A 23,608-nucleotide genomic window follows, 5' to 3' on the forward strand; every position below is an offset into this window, starting at 1 on the left:
CCGAAAAATTAACCAAAATATCCTAAAACACTTTAGGACCAGAAATATTAACATGCATGTAATAATTTCGTGATATATCATAATAACACAAATTTCACAAGTTTTATTTTGTTATTCATATAACTCGGAAAAACTTTTAACCAATTTGCATGCAAACAACCGTGGCTCTGATACCGATTGAAGGAAATATAGATTCACATACATATTAACATACTCATATATGTCTAATTAATTTGTCATAAAATTAAAACGGATCTTATGCATGCAAACAATAAAATAAATAGAAGAGAAATCACATCCTTACAATGGGTATTTCGGTTTAATAGGGCACAAAAGAAATCTCCTTTTCTTTTGTTCTTGAGCTTTCCTTATGGATGAACAAGATCTAAGTATAAGATCTCTCCCTAAGCTTTATACCCAAGGCTTTCTCTTAATCTAATTAATATTATTTGATCTAGTATAATATTAATCTTATGAAAATTGAACCAAAATAGTTGGTATTTTAGCTCCTAAAACCGTGTAGAGGAGAAGAGATTTTTAGTAAATGATCTCTCTAATTTATCATAAAAGTAGAGAGAAAAATTATCTTTCTAACACTAGAAATTATAAAATGTGAATGAATGAAAAATTAGAGAAGAAAAACTCCCTAAATGCTCTTGGTAAAACCGGTGGGGGGAGGGATTGGTTAGCCTATGCATGGGCATGATTCTCTAACCAAGAGAATAGGTATGCAAGGCTAGGTGTAGGGTGTCATCATATTGTTTCCACTTAAATTATTAAACATAATTTAATCACCATAATCCCTCCATATTTCGGTCCACTTAAGATAATATGGATTCCATATTATTTTTGTCAAATGTCAATATGTCACATGTCATATGTAACATATTTAGTTATGTATTTTTAACATATTAAAAATCAACGTATTAATGAAAATACGTCATATGCAACAATCAACTTAGTAATTCAAAATTACTTGTACCAAAATATTTTACCGTTTATAAATCGTATTTATAATAATTCATTCAAATCCAATTGTTTCATTAAACAATAATTTTATCCGAGTAATGATACAATTCGATTACTCAGACCGTATCTCATTTAATCACATTTCAATTTGATACGTAAATTTTACTTCCAAAATCGTCCGTCAATTTTCAAATAATTTAATTAACTCGTAACGTTATACGATTAATTAAATAATCAATTAAGAGTGTTGCCCTATAGGTATGACCTAGGGGGTCAACTGATCACCACCGTCACACGACAGTAATGTCAAACTCTAGTCAGCCAATCATTACCGATATATGTTGACCAGTTGACAGTAACAAAATTACTTCCCAATTGTATTCTTTAAAATGAGATTTAATAATGATATTTAAATCATGTGATCGCACTATTGTTGAGGACTCATTTCCCAACAGATAAAACTTGACAGGCATGAACATGAGGGACAGCTAACTGACACTCATAAACACCGTCTTTAAGTTGACCTTGAAGAAGTATGGGACCGGATGGATGTTCCTTTATAAAAAAAATGAGACGTAAATTCGCAAGTTGCGTTATTGTCAAAACAAAGTTTGGATATTGAAATAATATTGCGAAAAATTTTAGGAACGCAAAAAAGTTGGAATATTTTAAAACATTTGAAGAGCGTTTAGGAATAGTAGACGAACCTAGGTGAGAAATGGGGAAGGAAGAGCTATCGCCATTGAGTAATTCGTCAGACCATCATAAGGTGAATGGAGAGCGAAGTTATCTAGATCCTTGGTAAAGTGGTGGGAGGCTCAACTGTCAAGTAAGAAACCAGAGGAAAGAGGTGGGTGTGGCAAACGTGATTCACGGTGGTTGTATGGGCTTGTGGGGTGGTACAATTAAGTCGAGCAAGGGTACGAGTAGGGAGAACGACATTATGATAATTACATTTAAACTTATAGCAAAACAAGAGTACGTGACCTGTTGCGCCATAATATTGGCGTTTTCTTTAAAAGGGTGGATCTTGGCGAGGCTGAAGAGGGTATGAGAGGACATTGGTGGCAACAACAGGCTGTCCTTGGTAGTTGTGGTAGGGTTGAGAGGCAGGGATAGTATCAGCGTGAACGGATGCATCAGGGAATGGAGTTAGAGCCGTCTCACGACTGCTAGTTAATTCAAAATCAAGGAGTTTCTCATGTAAGGACTCAAAATTGATGGGTTCGTCACGAGCTTGAACAGGGTCAATGATGGAGCGATAAGTGTTGTAGTCAAGTCCACGAATAATCTTCGCAATTATATCTTCTTGGTCCGTGGGTTTACAATGCATGGCTAACTTGTCAGAGCAGGCTTTGTAGATTGTATATACTCGGTAATGCTTTGGTTTGATTTGCGAATGAAGTTGAGACGGTCTTTAATTTGGAGTATGTGAGTATTTGGGCTAAAAATCACTCAAAAGGGAAAGGCCCACTTAATAAATAAATGGATCATATAAGCAAAAGGGGAGCCCGCGGTAGGAGTAAGCATGGAGAATAAGGAATGGGCCGACATCTGCGCAGGTGGAGACCGAAGCCCATTGAAGGAAGCGTCTGGATTTAGGAAAGTGGATTCAGGGAGAAGTTAGAGAGAAGTCAGGGAGATCAAGGAGAATTGAGGGAGACGGCCAAACATAGAACGAGTTATTATGGAAGTTGTATTCCCTTTCCATAATCGAGATAGGATACGTCTAGGGTTCTTACCCTATAAATAGCCAAGGAAGCCATGAAAGAAGGACATTCACATACACACACATACATTCATTCAAGATCTCATCAACACGATACCTCGTGTCAGCAAGATTAGCATTACGATACAGTTGTAATCATCCTCCTATTCAAAGCTAGTGCAATATTTGGCAGGGTACCGTCCCTCCCGCGGTTGTTCCTACATTGGGTTTTCCACGTCACCAAATATTACGTGTCAATTTACATTACGAGCATTCTTTCCCTGTTTAAGTATCATCATACGAGCGATTCACCAAATAGCCAACGAGTAAGACCACATTGACCTAAAACAACTAATTTGGTAAAAATCACCTAAACAGTTTGGCGCCCACCGTGGGGCATTGTGGTCGTCAATCGTTGATAATCTAAGTACACAATGGATAAGAAAGCATCGGAATCCGTGTCGGGGAGCAGACAACCGTCGCCACCGCCGACCTCTACTCAAAATCCGGCATCAACAGTGGCAACACAGGCTCCCGGACATACCTCAAGAATCACACCAACGGCAAAAACCGCTTTACCTCCTAAAACTCCTGCTGTCACAACCCAGGCTAGATCAGATAAGGGAGCAGCAAGTTTAGGCCTCACCCCGCCACCCTGTCCCACACAAATCTTGCTCGCTGGCGTAGAAAGCCTACAGAAGGCCATGGAAAACATGAGAGAAGACCAGAAGAAAGATGAAGCTGAAGCAAGGAAGAGGGACAGAGAGCTCTGGGCGCAGATAGATATCCTAAAACAGCAGTCTATCACCCCAGTAAGCAGGGCAGGCGAAGAAAGGTCCTAGATAGTAGATCTGACACAAGGAGCATCAGGTAGCAGGAATCCACTTCGGCAGATACCAGCTTAACTGGTAACAAGGTTGGACCTAGCTACAATACCATCAGATGGAAGAATAACTCTACAAGGACTAGGATACCTCATACCGGATAACTGGCCAGCAGCCAGCCGTGTGGAGGCACGAACATGTGGCACCCCTGTCAGCAATTTCGCAGCAATTGACCAGACACCTGGAGCAGGATCCGATTGGAACCAGTGAGTAAACTGGCAGCAGGGAACGATCGTTACTTCAACCCCCTAGCTGCTGGGACACATCAGAACCTTCAAGAGTTTGGGTCAGGAGGCAGTATATTGAATCAGCAACCAGCTGACAGGCAGACCCCGGATTCAGGTAGCATAACAAATCAGCAGTACTCAGAGTTAAGAGAGATGCTAAGTAGGGTTCCAGGACTGCCTCCCCCACTTGAGAAGGCAGCACCTGACAGTTAGGCCGACTCGCCATTCGTGGACGCCATATCCATCACAGCTAAGCCAAAGGGATTCACAAGTCCGAATATGCCTCTCTTTGACGGCACAACAGATCCCTTGGACCATATAAGCTAGTACAAGAAGAAGATGATGACAGTAACAGCCGTAGGGCAGGTAAAAGAGTCCTGCATATGCAAAGGATTTGGATCCACCTTAACGGGGCCGGCACTTCGATGGTTTGTGAGTCTACCCAATCGGTCGATATCCACATTTGCTGAATTGGTACACGCGTTCACCCAGCAGTTTGCAAGCAGCAGGAAGCCACAAAAGCATGCATGGGATCTATACAGAATCGTCCAGGGGGCAGGAGAAACCATCGGAGAATACAACACCAGATTCAACAATGAAAAGGTGGCAGTATGGGAATGTGATGTTTCGACAGCAGTAGAAGCCTTCAGGAGGGGCCTCCACCTTGATTCTGACTTGTATAAGTAGCTAACTATGCATACTTGCCATAGCTTCGAACTTTCGAAGCAGTGCAAGAAAAGGCCGCTGCCGCAATCAGACTAGAGGAAGACATCCTAGCCAAAGCCAGCCTTCCTAATACACCAAACGTTTCCAGTACCTCAGCCGTAGAGAAATCAGGAAGAAAGCAACCTACTAGTAAGAAAGATGAAAGATATAGGCCATATGGAAGGGGAGTCAACAGAATCGAAGAAAATCAGTTACTCCCTACTCCGGCAGAGTATGGATTCACTACAGGTACCGGAGGAATCCTGAAGGCACTCAGGGAGATGGGAGACGGGGTCAGGTGGCCCAAGCCACCAGTAGAAGAACAGGCATGGCGAAAAGATAGCAAGAAGAAGTGTGAATTCCATCGTGATATTGGGCATAACACTGAAGACTGTTACACACTACGAAGAGAGATCAAGCGCCTGTACGAACAAGGTGAACTCAGCCACCTATTACCACGTGGGGGCAAGCAGCAGGATAAGGTAGGCTCCGCGAAGCCTGCAAATCCACCTACATGCACCGAGATCATAAACGTGATAACAGGCGGCTCAAATATAAGTGGGCTAACATACTCGGCAGCTAAGAGGCATGCCACTGACACTAAAAGAAATAGACCAGCAAATTCTTGCAGAATTTCTCACAGTGATTTGCCAGCTGTCACCTTTGATGAAGGAGACACATTCGACGAACGGGAACATCATGATGCACTTATAATCACCATATCAATGGCTAACTGCACAGTTAGAAAGGTCTTGGTAGATACAGGCAGCTCGGTGAATCTAATTATGCTAAAAACTATAGAAAATATGGGATTCAGCGAGAAGGATTTACAGAAGAAAACTATCCCGCTAGTAGGCTTCAGCGGGGAGACAACCAACTCACTGGGCGAGATAGTCATCCCAACCTATGTGGGAGGAGTCAATAAGCAGATCAGGTACCTAGTCATAGACGGACCCTCTACCTATAATGTCATCCTGGGAAGGTCGTGGCTGCACCAGATGAAAGCAGTCTCTTCAACGTATCACCAATGCATAAAATTCCTCACACCATGGGGAGTAGAGACAATAAGAGGAGATCAGGAGGAAGCTAGAGGCTGCTATAAGAAGGCACTAAAGTGCACTGCCAGCCCTCCCGTATAGCAATTACAGAAACAGCCTGTCCAGGACGAATACATCGAGCCCCCAACAGAAGAGCTGGAGCAAATTAACCTGGACAAGCTGCACCCGGAAAGAACTGTGCTAATTGGAGCTGGACGCACATGAAGCTTGAGATAACAATTAATCGAATTTCTGCAGCATAACATGGACTGTTTTGCATGGTCACACGACGACATGATAAGGATAGATCCGTCCATCATAACGCATAAGCTTAGTGTGAACCCAAAGTGTAAGCCCGTCCAACAGAGAAGAAGGAAGTTTACAGCAGAAAGAAACAAGGTAATCAACCAAGAGGTAGATAGCCTCCTGGCAGCAAAGAAAATAAGAGAAGTAAAATATCCAGAGTGGTTGTCTAATGTAGTAGTGGTGCCTAAGAAGAATGGAAAATAGAGAGTATGTGTGGACTTCACCGACCTCAACAAAGCATGCCCTAAAGATCCCTTCCCCCTGCCTCATATCGATGCAATGGTGGATGCAATAGCTGGGCATAAAATGCTGACATTTCTGGATGCATGGAGTGGCTACAATCAAATCAAGATGGATCCTGTAGATCAAGAGAAGACGGCATTCATGTCTGAAAGAGGAATATATTGTTACAATGTTATGCCCTTCGGCCTAAAGAATGCAGGCTCCATATACCAGAGGTTGGTCAACCGCATGTTTAAAGAGCAAATAGGAAGAACTATGGAGGTGTATGATGATGACATGGTGGTAAAGTCAGAAAAAGCCAAAGATCATATGCGACACCTGACAGAGACATTCAGCACCCTGAGGCAGTACAAAATGAAGTTAAATCCATCTAAGTGTACCTTCGGGGTATCCTCTGGCAAATTCTTAGGCTACATTGTAACTCAAAGAGGGATAGAAGCCAGCATCGAGCAGATTAAAGCCGTTTTACAATTAGAGTCACCTGATTAACCTAAAGACGTTCAAAGGCTAGCTGGTAAGGTAGCAGCCCTAAGCAGGTTCATCTCAAGATCATCCGACAAGTGCAGGCTGTTCTATGATGTATTAAGAAAGAGTTAGAAGATTGAGTGGACTGCAGACCATGAGCAAGTATTCAGAGAGCTGAAACATTACCTCAGCAGCCCGCCATTGCTGTTAAAACCGGAATCACGAGAACCATTGTTCCTCTACCTAGCCGTCACAGAGGTGGTTGTAAGTGCCGTTCTAGTCAGAGAGCAGGAAAAGGAACAGAAGCCAGTATACTACGTGAGCAAGTCTCTGCTACCGGCAGAGACCAGGTACACATCTCTCGAAAAATTAGTATTAGCACTAGTAGTAGCATCTTACAAGCTGCGCCCTTATTTTGAATCCCACACCATACATGTTGTGACCAACTACCCGCTAAAATCTATCATGAGGAAACCTGAACTGTCAGGTAGAATGTCAAAGTGGTATGTACACCTTAGTGGGTTTGATATCCAGTATGAACCTAGAACATCAATCAAATCGCAAGCACTAGCAGACTTTGTGTCGACTTCACCCACCATCCAAAAATCCGCGCGGATGAGGAAATCCTCACCCTAAAGGGGAACAGGGAGGCAGAGGTCTGGCAGATGCATATTGACGGAGCCTCCAACCAAAGGGGGGTAGGTGTAGGGTTGATCCTGCGGTCACCACAAGGAGATCTGATAGCGCAAGCAGTAAGATGTGAATTCAAGGCAACCAATAATGAAACAGAATACGAGGCCTTGATATTAGGAATGCAGCTAGCTCTGGAATTAGGAGTCAGGCACCTGCACATATCCAGTGACTCTCTACTAATAGTCAACCACGTGAATGATGAGTTTATAGCCAGAGATTCAAAGATGATTGCATACTTGAAAGTAGCAAAGGAGCTAAAGCATAAATTCGAAACTTGCAAGCTTAAGCAGATCCCCAGAGATTAGAATGTGGAAGCAGATGCCCTAGCAACTCTGGGGGCAACGTTCAAGCCGACAGAACTATCCAGCATTCCCATCGCGCACATGCTGGAACCTTCTATCCAGAAGACAGACGAAATAGATAAAGGAGAGCTGGAGGATCAACAGGACAGAATAGGAGTTCAGACAGCCACAGAGGCCGGGGAAGGTTCTCAGACAGCCGACCAGCCACCCGACCAACCCGCTATACAGGCAGGCGATCTGGATTGGCGCACACCTTAAATAGACTGGCTGCGGCATAATAAGCTGCCAGATGACAAGAAGGAAGTGAGGGCTTTCAGAATAAAAGCCTCCAGGTTTATACTTATTGACGATATACTATTCTGGAAGTCACTGGAAGGTCCCTACTTACGGTGTCTGGACAAGGAGGAGGCACAGACTGTGTTACATGCTCTCCACAGTGGCGAGTGTGAAAACCATGCAGGGGGCAGGAGTCTGGCAAATAAAGCTCTCAGACAAGGATACTTCTGCCCACAATAAAGGCAGATGCAGCAGAATACGCACGTAAGTGTGACGCCTGCCAGCTCTCAGCACCAATCATCCACCAGCCAGCAGAGCCCTTTTATCCTATCATTTCCCCCTGGCCGTTCATGACGTGGGGCATGAACATAGTAGGCCCCCTACCAAGAGCTACAGGAAACAGAATATGGATGCTATCAATGACAGATTACTTCTCCAAATGGATAGAGACGGAAGCATTCACAGAAGTAAAGGACAAACAAGTCATCTCTTTCATAAAACGTAATATTATCTGCAGGTTTGGTATCCCATCAGAAATAATATGTGACAATGGCTCACAGTTCATCTCCAACGATGCTGAAGGATACTGCGCCAGATGGAACATCACCTTGAAAAAATCAACACCCAGGACTCCAAAATCTAACGGGCAAGCTGAGTCCAGCAATAATATCATCATGGATAATCTGAGAAGGAGGTTACAGGAGTTAGGAGGAAAGTGGGCAGATGAGTTGCCACTGGTGTTATGGTCAGATAGAACAATGCGAAAGATAACAACAGGCCAAACACCGTTCAGCCTGGTGTTTGGCGCGGAAGCAGTTATCTCATCAGAAGTTATAGTTCCTACTCATAGTTATGGATGTATGATAGGGGAACTGAGCAGTGAAGAGATGGTCAGGAGCCTGGACACAATAGATGAGCTGCGAGCAAGTGCAAAAATACGCCTAGCTGCCTACAAGCAGCCAGTGGCCATGAGTTACAACAAGAATGTGAAAGTCAGGCTCCTGGAGGTAGGAGACCTGGTTCTCCGAGAAGTGTTCCAAAACACTAAAAATCGAAAGGCAGGCAAATTCGCCGACAAATGGGAAGGACCATACCAAGTGGAAGGAGTTGTTGGCCATGGCGCATACAGACTGATGACTATGGATGGTCAAATCATACAACGCCCATGGAACATACTTCACCTGAAGAGATATTACTTTTAATAATAAGTAGATTTTTAGCTTGCACAAAATCTGTGGAATGCTGCGTTGATAGGCAAGTATGCGTGGTGGATCCACAGCAAGAAGGAGAGTCTTTGGGTCCAATGGGTGCATCACATCTATATAAAGCACAAAGACTGGTGGATGTATAACCCAACTCAGAATTCTAGCTGGGTATGGAGACAGATCTGCAAGGTGAAGGATCTTCTTAAACCTGGTTTTTTGAATGGAGGATGGGATGGGAGTTACACTATTCAGAAGGGGTATCAGTGGTTACTTGGTCCTTGTTCCAAGAAGGATTGGGTGCCCATGGTTTGGAATAGAGTATGCTTGCCTAAGCATAACTTTAGTACATGGATTTATGTTCAACAACGGTTTTTAACGCAAGATAGAATGCACAAGTTTGGTGTTGTCACTGCTGGTGTGTGTTATTTGTGTGGTGTGCAGATGGAAACCCACAGTCATTTGTTCTTTGAATGCGTGTTCAGTATGCAGTGTGTGCTACACTTACAGAATTGGTTACAAGTTCAATGGCAAGGCAATGTTATGGCGTGGATTATTCGATGGAGGTGTCGTTCTTTGATGAAGAAACAGGTGGTAATGGCTGCCATTTCTGGGCTCATATATAGTATATGGAATTGTAGGAACAAGTGCAGATTGGAGAACTACATTACTCAACCTAGACAAGTTGTGAAAGGCGTGCAACAATTGATTAAAATACGAGTGAACAAGGGTGAATTTGCTAAGGGGAGTGTTAAATGTAAAACTTGGCTACAAAATGTACTAGATTAGTAGCTAGTTTTCTTTCCTGCTGAAACCTTATGATAAGTGTATGGTGTGCTTTATTTGATCTTAATGAGATTCACATTTTCACCAAAAAAAGATTTTTAGCTTGCAGGGTAATGTACTATGAAGAGTCAAATTATTTTAAAATAAAAGAAAGTCCGGTAGTAGGCATACTACCAATTTAATTCTCATTCTTGGCTTCTTTAACTTTTTCAAATTTTAAAACTACTATTGGGTGGTGTGGACTGTCTGCGTCCTGGGACCACAATTGCTCTGGTAGCCCATGAGATAGCGTCAGGTACCTCACACCATTCTAATAGGATTCTTCTGTTTTCAGGCTTCTCTAAGTACATCACCCTGAACCCTAATGTCTATGGTACGTTGAAAGAGTATCTAGCAGGACTGTCAACTGCCAACGCGGGGTGACAAGGCACATGGCACTCAAACATGCCTAACCTACTTTCTCCATCAGGAGCACCCTCACCAGGCGGACTGTGGAACATACGAAAGGGAGCCTGGTTGACAGCTAAACATGCTTACCCAGCTACCCCTGATACCACCCCGTGGACGTAGCTCGTACTAATCGCAATTAATCAGGGCCCCAGCATGTATGCACACATATATGGCACGTAGGGATCTCTAGGCTACCAGAATCCTGCAGCGTCCCATTGGTCCTAGAACGATGATAAACTTGCCTAAACTACGCCCCTATTGGCTTTAAACGTGATGAACACACCTTGCGTCATGAACAAGGTTAAGTAGTCCAAAATTGCTGCATACGCCTAAATCAGTCGTCAGAGTGACACGGCAGTTAGCTGAGTCTGGATCAGCCTCTTCAGGCTGACACGACTGGTCTAAATCAACCTCTCAGGTTGACACGGCCACCCCACCTTACATTGCGGCATACGCCTAAGTCAGTCAACAGACTGACACGGCAGCTAGCTGAGTGTGAGAGTCAGCCTCTTGAGGGTGACGGGACTCGCCTAAATCAGCCAGCAGGCTGACACGACAACCTCCTAAACTAAGGAAACCTAAGAAACAAGCACACAGGATATAAGTTAAACTTGCCAAAATTAAGGCAAGCGGCATTCCAAAAACATGGCCAAAATACGGCCCCAGAGTTTAATCGCCACCTTGGTGAAGCTACCAGAAAGAGTTTAAAATCTTACAAGTCTGCCACCACTGGGCCAGACTACCAAAAAGTTCATTTATAAAAAAAAACTTAATTATCGGTCACATTAATGACCTCCACTTCTGGCATCTCCTCTGCCTGCTGACCTGCAGTTTTAGGTACCAGATCAGCTTGCGCACCCTCAGCTGCCATAGCTTCCCGAGCTTCGTCAGCAGCATCCTGGGGCAATCCAGTATCTCCACCAGCAGCCTGCTCAGCTAGTGCAGGAGAATTTACCTCCCCAACTTCAGGCATCAGCGCACTCAGATCAGGTGGGGTGTGGTAGAGCATCTCTAGCTACCTCTCCGCCTCTTCTATAGCTTGCTGGGTTGGAGCCTCCTCAAGAGCAGCACGCATCCCGCTGATTTTTCCCCGCCAGGTAGCATAGGCAACGACATTGGTGGCCAGGGAGATCAGCTCGCTGATCTTCTCGTCAGAGCGCTTGAGGGAATCAGAGAAGGTGCTGCACACCTCTTGAGTGCGTGCCAGCTGATAAGCCCCTTCCTTCAACTTCTTCTTGGGACCAGCGAGCTTAGCCTTCAGCTCCACCACGCGTTCCTTCAGATCAGATCGTTGTTGCGCCAAGTCGGCAACTGTCCCCTTCAGCTCTTGGTTTTTGACATTGGTGGCACGGCTGGTGGTCTGAACTATGTTGATCATCTTCTTATTGTAAAGAGCAGACTGGAGGGTCTGGGGCAGGAAAAATTAAAAGTCAGCAAGAAGAATTCAAAGAAAAAAAATTTTTAGAACAGGTAGAAGAAGAAGATCACTTTCCATAAAGGCATTGTGCATGTCGTTCTCAGCCATCTCCTCTGGAGAAAATTCTGAGAAAGCCTCTTTTAGAGGAGGGAAGAGCAGCTGGTCGATCTCTGGCCAGTAGGGCACCTTATCAACATTCCCAAAACCCTCTAGGAAGTGAGCAATGATTCCTCCGCTAGCTGAAGTACGAGGACTGGTAGGAGGAGTAGGAGGATGACGAGACAACAGATCGACCTCCAAGGGTTCAGGCCTAGCAGAGGTGGAGTGAGTAGGAGGAGTCTGGAAAGAGGTAGCAGGAGCACTCCTCTTGGAGGCAGATGCAACGTCAGGACTGGCAGCGGATCTCTTTCTTTTTGCGCTCTGAAGGATAGCTTCCAGAGGATTAACTTTTGAACCTGTAAGCAGACATCATCTCAGGCGTCAGGAAAATTAAAGCTGTCAGTGAAGTTGCATGTAAAACTAAAACAACTATAAAAGGCTTACCAGAAGACATGCTATGAGCTAATTGAAGGGGGTTAGAGGAGGAAGTAGGTGAGAAACCAGGAAGCAGGTCAGGAAACTTTCTCTCGGATTCAGGGATACAGAACAACTTGCTGCGGGCAGGGATCTGGGCACCAATACGAGTCAGGTAGCAAGGACCTGCACGAGGGTGATGAAGTAAGCTAGTAAGCAGCAAGATAAAACGAATCAGGTGACAGGGAGGCTACTTACTTGAAGTTATGACCCATTTCTCGAAGATGTAGTCGGCAGGCGGCTGGATAGAGTCCTTCCTCACAAAGATGAAGTCCTCAAACCATTTCTCATCTTGAGATTTGGACACATGCCTGAAGGGAGCCTCTCCAGAGCCCCGGAGTGAGAATTGGCCCCTACCCAGGGACCTGATATTGTACATGTGGGCCAGATCGCCCAGGGAGATGGAATTAGCGGTGTTTTGACAAGCGACCAAGGAGTAAAGAAGAACCCTCCAGATAGTGGCGGAAATTTGTGCCATGGCGAAGTTGTTTGTGAAAATGAAGTCTTGGACGAGTTTGGGAAAAGGGAAGCGGAGACCATATCTAAATGGGTATAGATAAAAACAAACCCATCCTGGACGAAGGGCATCAGCTTTTTGACCCGGTTTAGGGATGGCAATATCCACCCCGTCACTAAGACCAAGCAAAGCCTTGATCATGGGGATGTCAGCAGAAGTCAAGACAGAGTCACAGTCGTGAGGGTAAGTGAAGAGTCCCCGGGAAGGAAAGACCGGGTCAGGATTGCGGTTAGTGGGAGTGGAAATCGATGATGAGTGTCGGGTTTTGCCCATGGTGAAGAAAGAGAAAATGAGAATTAAGAAGAAAAAAATGGAGAAATACCTGGTGGGAAGAACGACGGAGAGTGGGGTAGTGGAGCCGGCAAGGAAAGAAGAAAAGAGGGTTAAGGATTTGGAGAGAGAGAGTTTTAATTGAAAATGATTTAGGATTAATGGAAGTGGAGGGTCGAGGTTGAGGTTATAAAGGAAGAGAGAGGGAGTAGGGTGCGAGAAAAGAGGAGATAGGCGGCTGAAATGATGGATTTGCATGAAAAAGGGTGCAAATGACGGCTTAGGGTTTTAGTAGTCGACTACGTAAATTCCTTGCTCGACACCGCGAAGCGTACTTCACAAGAAATTTGGGGCAAACCGTTTGGGCTAAAAATCACTCAAAAGGGAAAGGCCCACTTAATAAATAAATGGATCATATAAGGAAAAGGGGAGCCCGCGGTAGGAGTAAGCATAGAGAAGAAGGAATGGGCCGACATCTACGCAGGAGGAGAGCGAAGCCCATTAAAGGAAGCGTCTGGATTTAGGAAAGTGGATTCAGGGAGAAGTTAGGGAGAAGTCAGGGAGATCAGGGAGAATTGAGGGAGACGGCCAAACATGGAAAGAGTTATTATGGAAGTTGTATTCCCTTTCCAAAATCGAGATAGGATACGTCTAGGGTTTTTACCCTATAAATAGCCAAGGAAGCAATCAAAGAAGGACATTCACATACACACACATACATTCATTCAAGATCTCATCAGCACGATACCTCGTGTCAGCAAGATTAGCATTACGATACATTTGTAATCATCCTCCTATTCAAAGCTAGTACAATATTTGGCAGGGTACCGTCCCTCCCGCGGTTGTTCCCACATTGGGTTTTCCGCGTCACCAAATCTTACGTGTCAATTTACATTACGAGCATTATTTCCTTATTTAAGTATCATCATACGAGCGATTAACCAAATAGCCAACGAGTAAGACCACATTGACCTAAAACAACTAATTTGGTAAAAATCACCTAAAGAGTGAGCACGGAAGGAATTGGTGTAGGTGGAGGCAAAGTTGTCCACACATCAAGCGAAATTGAAGCTCGCATGAAGAGGGCATGGATTTGGGCCTCAAGGGTGTCGAGTAGAGATCCCTTGAGAAGATGGTCTTGCCTCTTCCTAGTCAGATGAGCAGGGTTCATGATAGTGTTAGCTTTTGTGGCATCTTTGGGATCAGATAGAGTTGCCAAGGGGCAGGGATGAGTTCCGTCAAGGAACTTGAGCAAGTTATAACCAAAAAGGAGAGACTCGATTTGATCTTGCCAGGACATATATCTGAGCTGGATTAATTTATCAACCATCAAGAGATTGACAAGCAAAAGGGGAACATTCAGGTTCATGGGAATATGGGAGGGTTGCGGTTGAAGACGCAATGGAGGAGATCGAAAAAAATTGGTTTTGAGGATCGGGAACTGCTTAACATACGTAGGAATAGAAACTAACATTAAGAATTCTTTATACCCATAAGGCACAACCTTTTGTTTAAAGTCATCAAATGACTAACAAAAGTAGTGCTTAGTCCTTATCACATAGTCGGTCAATGTCTCATAGCTTGTCAGCCATTTTTTTTTAAATACTTGGAAATAACTGCCAAAAGTATTACCAAGTGCTCTGATGAAACAATATCCTCTGGCTTAACTAAACTGGAGAGATCTCCCATGGCAAAAATTTCAGGGAAGAGAAAAATGATGAGTGTTTAGAGTGAGTATAGTGTAGGGGAAGGATTGAAAGTCAGGAAGTCGACAAAAGACAAAAGAGAATAAGAGTATGAATATGAGCTAATAAGTGGGGGCAATATCATAAATTTAACATGTTTTAAAATTTACACCGGAATGATACTAAGGTTGCAAGATTTGATCAAAAGTATTTTATAAGGGTGTAGAATAGTAAAAAAAAATTATAAGGTGTAAGATTAGAAAAGTTGGTTTTATAAGTCTGTAAAGGTTTATTGATCCTAATAAAAATGACAAACACATTGTACCTCCACTCTCCAAATATAACTCTATAAAGGAATAATACTAACCCATACACCAAACCCCAACTGTGTGCTATATTGCTATTAGGGATGATAATGAGACGAGACAGCTCCCGAACAACTCAAGATCGGTTCGGTCAAGCGTGGCTCGTGTGAGTCCGACTCGATCTCGGGTTCGACTCGAGAGCTTAGCAAGTCATGCCGAGCAAACACTGGCTTTGCTCGAAAAGCTCGTGAGCAGCTCAAACTTGTGTAATTATATAAGATGTTACTCATATTTTCTAAAACAATTTATCATGATTATATCTTTGTATAACACATATCAAATATCTCAACGATTTGCCAAATATTTACTTTTAACCTTCGACACTTGTTATTGAAAATATCGGAAGAAAAAAAATCAAAAAAAAATTAACCGTTATAACTAGGCTCGAGCTCGCGTTAAATCTCGCAAGCTTGATTACGATGATATTTTTTAAAAGCTCGGGTAAGCTTGAGATCGGCTCGAGCTCGAGTTTTGGTTCATGAGTACAAGCTGAGTGTCACGGTCCGGTACTTTGAGCCGCAACGTGGCACTCACCAATGTCTAATATCGCGACAAGAATGCAAGCGAGTGCGTCAAGCACTAGTGGGGCACTAGTGAGGGATCGCCCACTAGTGCATTCATAATCGGTATTGGTTTACGTGTGTCGGGATCCTAGTCTTGATTATTAACAGTCAACACACGCATGCTCGTTAGTAAGAATTAAGGCAACAGTTCATAAGAATGCAAGCAACGAGTAAATAAGAACCCTTTTGGTGGAAAGTAGATTGATTGATTAGTACCTCCCATAAGGCAAATTTGATAGTGCAAGTCCTATAGCAGAAAACATTGATTGTGTAGAATAGCGATATAATTTTTAAACACCTAAAAACGTATCTTAATCTAAAAAGCTAGCTCCAAGACTCGACATGCAGGAAGTAGTCTTAGAGTGCTAATATAAACTAAAAACAGGAACGAAAATACATAAGTGCGTAATTGAAATCTAAGGGTTCGAAGTGAACGGACCGCGCGTGCAATTTCAACGATTATGTGGCTGAATTATGCGGCTCCTTACACTCTCCCCCATCAAATATGTTGTCGTCCTCGGCAACGCTTGAAATATGCATGGCTGGTTCGGTCGCCCGATGACGCTGGAAGGTGATTGGATTGAATCTTGGCACACTTGCTCTTATTGCTGGTGGGACTTCAGGATCTGGATGGTACGGTTTCCAGCAGCTCACATGGAAGACAGGGTGACACTTCATCCAGGCAGGGCGGTCGAGTATGTATGCTACTTCCCCAATCTTCTTGATCACTTGGATGGGGCTTTCATACTTTCGCACCGGTCGCTTGTCTCGTCCCGGGAGGAATCTTATCCGCGCTTTGTTCAACTTTACCATGACCGTGGCGCCAACATTGAACTCAGGGGTCTCCGATTCTCATCTGCCCACTTCCTCATACGGCGGTATGCTTTCTCCACGTAAGCTTGGCAATCTCGACATTCACGTTGCATTCTCTGACAAAATCATGTGCATTCTTTATTCAGCTTGCGTAGATATCGACAACAATGGGAGGCAATAACGGTAGCTGACCTGAAACAAGCTCAAACGAGCTCTTGTTGGAATAGGACCTCGTTTGAGCGTTAAAACAAAAATGGGTAACATCAAGGAGTCTCACCCACTCCATTTGAGTCACGCCCACAAAGTGTCGCAGGTATTCTTCCAACATACTATTGAAGCGTTCCGTCTGACCATCCATCTGCGGATGATAGCGGTGGACATCTGTAGATTGGACCCAAGCAGCTTGAATAAATCTCCCTAAAATAGTCCCATGAAGCGAGCATCGCAATCACTGCCTATACTTTAAGGTAGTCCTCAATACTTCACAACATGCCTGAAAAACATTGTAGCCGTCTCTTCGGCGCTACAAGCCTTTGGTAAGGGAATAAAATTTGTATAATTCGAGAATTGATCCACGATGATAAGGATCATACACAGTTCCCCTACCTTTGGTAACCTATATATGAAGTCCATCGAGATGCTCTCCCAAGGTTGTGTCGGTACTGGAAACGGATTTAGCAGCCCTCCCGTGTAACACCGGCAAATTTTCCATTTTGACATTTATAATTTAATTAACCATCTACTGTCTTATTTATATTTTAAGTTATTTAATTTAAATTAATTTCATTATTAAACATGATTTCTATAAATATTATATTTTTGAAGCTTAAGTTATACAAAAATAAATATTTTGCTCGGATAATGATAATTGTTGATTACAGCCTTTTATAAACCACTTTTTGAAAATTACAGCCTTATATAATTTTTTTTGAAAATTACATCCAAAATATTACTTTTCTTCTAAAATTGCACCAACTTGAGGTTTTCGGTGAATTTTGATGATGTTTTTATGATGTTTGAGGTGATTAATTGGTTTGTGTTAAGGAGAGGGAAGAAATCTGGGTAAGTAGGCTCTCAAATAATAAAGGGTACATCATAAAAACATCATCAAAATTCACCAAAAACCTCAAGTTGGTGCAATTTTAGAAGAAAAGTAATATTTTGGATGTAATTTTCAAAAAAAATTATATAAGGCTGTAATTTTCAAAAAGTGGTTTATAAAAGGCTGTAATCAACAATTTTCTCTAATAATAATAATATTTTTCGTCTTGAGTTGTAGTGGGCTTGAGACGTAAATTCTGGTGTATATCGACTCAATCTTCCATTTTGGGCCTAGTATGACTAATGGGTTCACATACTAATCCTTCCTCCTCATAAAAATCATGAAGGAAATCCTAACCACTTCTTCTTCCTCAAAATTTCAGCACACCATATTCAACAACAAACACCATTGTTGCACATCTCTCTTACAAATCTTCAAAACACCATAACTTGCTCAATTCTTATCCGAATCAAGTGATTTTCGCGTCTATCTCTTCCTCTCATCGCCCTCCATATTTCTAGGTAAGAAATATACCGACTTTCTTCCATGAATGGGGCTGTCGACCCATTTTACTCATGGTACCCTTTTTCTAGTTTCGATTCTTAGTCTTAATTTGTGTTTTCTTATGTCTAAGAGAAAGATTAGTTGACCCGGAAGTGGATTCTTACATGCGAGACGATTCTATTAGAGATTGAGAGCTAAAAAGGTAACGGTGATGGGTTACTCGACTTTTATGTTAAAAATTGTGTGGTTTTATGTGGTATTAAACTCATATGAATGTTAAAATTAGTATCTTTCATGATTGGCATTAGTTGAAGGTTGAATAACATGCTTGTAAGTAAACTCTCATGTGTTTTGGGTGAAAGTTCCATGATTTATCATTTAAATTCGTAATTGTTGCATATCGTCTCAAGTATGTTATTTTTCCGAGTTAGAATCATGCTAGGATACGTAAATAATTGTGGTGAAACGATTTTGGTTTGTTTCAAAGTGTTTGGGAGTTATTTTTGATGAATTCGTGCACTGTGTTGTCCCAGCCGGTCGACCGGCCGCTGGTGCTTCACCCGGCTGGGAGCTCCCTATAAGTTTTGACGAGTCTCTTTAAAGCCCGTGTTCCCAGCCGGCCACTCGGCTGGGAGTCCCCTGTATGTTCTTATGACTTTTGTGCTTGGGCATGTGTTCACAGCCGGTGGCCCGGCGGCCGGTCCCCCAACCGGCTGAGAGAGCACTGTAAGTCCTTATCAATTTCTACATTATCGCATGTTGCCCCAGCCGGTGGCCCGGCCGCCGGTACCCCTCCCGGCTGGGAGCCCCCTGTATGTCCCTTTCACTTGTAACCTCTAATAATCAATGGTTTATACATGTATCTTCTTCCTTATTGGTAATTGGTTAATTTAAGGCTTATTGACGTTATAACCATGCAAACTATTGTTACTCATATTTGTGACCCAAGTGTGACGGTTTAAATTGTGTGACGACTTGACATTCCTTATTTATTTACCCTTGCGTACCTTGGGTCACGGTTAGGTGTCATTGTTTCCGAGTTGGGTTATCCTTCCGCCTCTTCGGACCTTGGGGTACGGTTAGGTACCATGGTTCCGATTTGGGGTTACTCGACCTTGGCGCACGGTTAGGTGTCATGGATCGAGTCTTGGATGCGGATAGGTCACCGCATGTCGAATCGGGTGTCGCCCATCCCGAGCGTCTGGCCAGATTTAGACTAGAACCGTATTATGATCGTCGTCCTACCAGGAGGTTGGAGTCTAGGGGTTTGTCTTGTGGGTCCATACTACGTAAATGTCTTGCTTGTTTACGGTCATTGGTGTGCTCTACATATGAGAGTTCACGTCTTCTATGATTGTTTGTGAGAGTCTTGGTCCTATAAGATACTAAAGGTGAGATGCAAGCCTCTAGTTGCGATATGATCGCCAGGATCGATGTTCCCATCCGTTCTTTTGGTGAGATGCAAGCCATAAGTATGAATGAGACATTGGTAGCCACGTCCCGTGCAATGTATGTTAAGAGATTTTCAAAGTAATGACTATGGTTTCCATCCATGTATTTCCCATTTAATTGATCTGTCATTTATCTTCTTCATATGATTCAATTGCCTATCTCATTATGAATGCAATATGCCTATCTCACTATGATTATCGTTATAACCCCTTGGTCATTATTATTCAAGTATGATGCATGATCAATATGTTTAGTTAAGTTCCTGCTTATTTATATTTTGACATATTGTGGCTGGGAGAACTCTGAGTTACTCCCCACTGACTGTGGCGTTCATGTTTACATGAATGACAGGTTTGTGATGCAGATTATGGGGAAGACGTGTGAGCTAGCGAGAACGTTGCCCCTTGGACCTTAGTTATAGTTTGCTTAGACTCACCTATCGTTAGACTTGTGTTTATTCGTGGTATATCTTTTCCCCAACGCACTTTTTTTTAATTGTAAAACTTAATTATCTTTCTTTTCATTTTTGTTTGATCACTTATGGTGGATTTCGCACTTTAAACTTTTAAAGGTTTTTAAAATCTCGTATTTTTTTTCGCTTTGAATTAATAGTTCTTTTGATGCCCTATCTAGAGGTGTCACAGTTGGTATCAGAGAATATGTTGCTCCCGACGCACACACGTGTACCCCGAATTTAAATGTGATCTTGACCTTGAATAATGAATGACAGATGGGTAGAACTAAGGACCTAAGTTGGTAGTCTCTTTGTGCATGCTATTTGTTAGGTGCTAACATTATCGATTTAATTGGTGTCTTGAGAAGATGGTGCGACCAACCAAGGTGGAGAATATTATCATGGAAGCCCTTACTCTAATTCTTCGGAATCAATGAAATGCCAATGCTCAAGTTAATCATCGCCCTATCCGTCGTGGCAATAGACCCTTTGTGCCCTCATCTTCGTCATCTTCTAGCAAGAGGAGGTTGGTGCCGAGAGTCCAAGGACAAGGAGTACAAGACCATGGAGGACAAGAGCAAATAGTGCAAGAGCCGAAAGGACAAGTCCCTACATCTACTAATAGGCTTAAGAAGAACCGCAAGTGCTTTAAGTGTAGGCAAGCTTATCACCCCGGGATTGGATGCTATGATACGCCCTTGAAGTACTACCATTTCAAGAAGCCCGGGCATCTCGTCAAGAATTGCCCCGAGAAGAAGACTACCCCTTCTCATCTCCCTCATGCTCCGGAATCCGAACCAAGAGGAGTCATCCTTGTCGGGAATCAAGTCGGAACCGCCGTTTCCCCGACACCGCCATGGGTGTGTTTTCCATTCTTCCTTTCCTCACCTTTATCCCGTGATGCTCACCCTTCCTTTCTAAACTCTCTTTTGCTTGACCTTGGAAACTAGTTTAGTACTCACCCGACCTATCCTTCGTTTTGTTTCTCCTTCCATAACATCTTGCTTATGGATCCCTTTCCCTTGAAGAATATCTTTACCGTCTTGAAGATACCTCCCTCTCTTCGAGCACCTTGTCATATTCCCTTATCTTTGTGCTTCTATGCCTTTCGCAACTCTTATCCCATATCTTTGGGAGTTGTCTTTGTACCTTTTCTTCTTATGGGACCCCTCATGTGCGCCTTCATCTTTGCCTTATGGAATGTTAACCGTGGTCGAATAAGTTGGCTTTTGAGGAGATTGTTTGTGTCTAACCCTTAACCCTGGTTTTGAGAGGTTGTGATGTTGGAAAGACTTAGGTAGTATGATGAGACATACTTGGTGATTCTTTTACTTAGATCCTTGATAAAGTGAGTATATTTGATTGGTGGATTTTGTGTGTCAAGTGTGAGTTGCATTTGTTACTAAGGTTAGAGAACTTGACTTTGTTGTTTATGATTGGGACTTGAAAGCCTTGGGAAGTGTAGTGAGACGTGCCTTGGGAAACTAGTGCTTAGTACTTGACTTAGAATGGATGAATTTGAATGGTGGATTTGAGGATGTAGAATTGACTAAGTAAGTCGAGTTTGTGATTGGCTTTCGTAGTCACTTTGAATATGAGGTGGTAAAGTGTTGTTACAACTAAGACCTTATTTCTTGGGAACTCGATGGTAAGAAAGTTCTAGGATATCGGATTTAAAAGAATATACCTTGAGATGTTGATGACCATAATGGATTGGTGATGTAATTTGATATTAGTTGGCCCTTGAGAGATCTTGAGTTGAGAGAGACTTAGTAATGGGAAGTATTTGTTAACCCTATGGTTCAGAAACTTTATGGTTGTATTGAGTACTTGAGATGATGGGATGATGTTGTAAGTGCGAGTAGTAGAGTGGACTTTCATGAAAGGAGTTTAGGTTGACTTGTTACTACCTTACCCTACATGAGAACCTCGTGGAATATTTGAGAAACCTTTTCTGGGAATTTAGAGCTTAGTATTGGGATTTTGATCGAGGGTTTTACCATTTTGAGAAACCCATAGTTGACACTAGTTGGATATGAGTATAACTTTGTTGGAAACCTTGACCTTGATCTTGTGGAAGTTGTTTGTGGATGTTTGAGGATTTAGAGTGACGAGATTACACTTATAGTGGAGTACCCTATTTCATGGAATAGCGTAGGGTGAAGTAACATGAGTGTTTGAGGAAATCCTTGGGAGTGATGTGGTTATGAGTTTTGTTACTAAGAGGTTTTCAGAACCATTTAGGATGATGTCGTTGTTTGAGATATGAGCACCTGGTGCTTCCTTGTCGTCTAATTTTCCTTCTTCTTTGGCCATGAGCGTTACCGTTCATACCTCTCTTCCTCGCTTCATCTTGCTCCTCCCTTAAGTTTGATGCTAGTGAGCTATAAAAACTCAACCGTTGATATTCTTATTGTTTTGACTTCAATTCTTACCCTATGAAATCCATCATAGCTCTCTTTGTTGGTTAAGTTTGGATTCTCTTAGCGTACTTTTTTTTATGATGTCTAAGTACCTTCCTCTTCGTACAATTTCTAAACATTTCAAGCTACCAGTTTTGGTTTCGTTGTTAAAAGTTGATGTCACTTTTGCAAACTTAACCTATTTCAAAGGTTTGAAGATGAAAATTTGATTTAAGTCTCCTTTTGTTCCTTGAGTATGGACTTCTTTAACATAATTTTAATTGCTAAAACCGAGATTTCTTTAAATTTTATCCAATTTCTATTAACTTTGATCTGTTTATGATTTTGTTGTCAAAGTTTAACATTATATTTTCAGGAATTTAACTCCCTTTTGAGTTTAAAAGTGAACCCTTTATCTCTATTTTGGCTTTTACAAAAGAAAATTTGAGTGAATTACCTTTTTCTTTTGATTTTAACGTTGATCGGATGTTACAACTCGTTATTGGAGACGTTTGATAACTTGTTCTACGCTTGTCGACGAATGATTTTTGTTTTAAATTTATCTTTGATTTGGAAAGTTAGAGTTCTTGTGTGCACGACAAGAGCAATTTCGTTCCATGAATGAGACTTACACTTTTGAAAACTCTCCGTTAATGTTTTTGAAAGTGTTTTGATTTTGATTTATACAAATGATTTCCCTTACGACTTGGTTCTGTCGGAAAATTTTAGTTGAAACTTTTTAAAGAGTTTTAATTCTTACGATAAGTAACCTTTTAAATGTTTTGGATTCCGATTCCAAAATTCCAGTTTTAATTTACATAACCTTTCATTTCTATTTTCAAGTTTCGAGGACGAAACTTTTTAAAAGATGGGGTGATTGTAACACCCGCGAATTTTCCATTTTGACATTTATAATTTAATTAACCATCTACTGTCTTATTTATATTTTAAATTATTTAATTTAAATTAATTTCATTATTAAACATGATTTCTATAAATATTATATTTTTAAAGCTTAAGTTATACAAAAATAAATATTTTGGTCGGATAATGATAATAATAATAATATTTTCCGTCTTGAGTTGTAGTGGGCTTGAGACGTAAATTCTGGTGTATATCGACTCAATCTTGCATTTTGGGCCTAGTATGACTAATGGGCTCACATACTACTCCTTCCTCCTCATAAAAATCATGAAGGAAACCCTAACCACTTCTTCTTCCTCAAAATTTCATCACACCATATTCAACAACAAATCCTCAAAACACCATAACTTGCTCAATTCTTATCCGAATCAAGT

This window comes from Silene latifolia, chromosome 1 (assembly GCF_048544455.1).
Source record: "Silene latifolia isolate original U9 population chromosome 1, ASM4854445v1, whole genome shotgun sequence".
NCBI classification, from domain to species: domain Eukaryota; kingdom Viridiplantae; phylum Streptophyta; class Magnoliopsida; order Caryophyllales; family Caryophyllaceae; genus Silene; species Silene latifolia.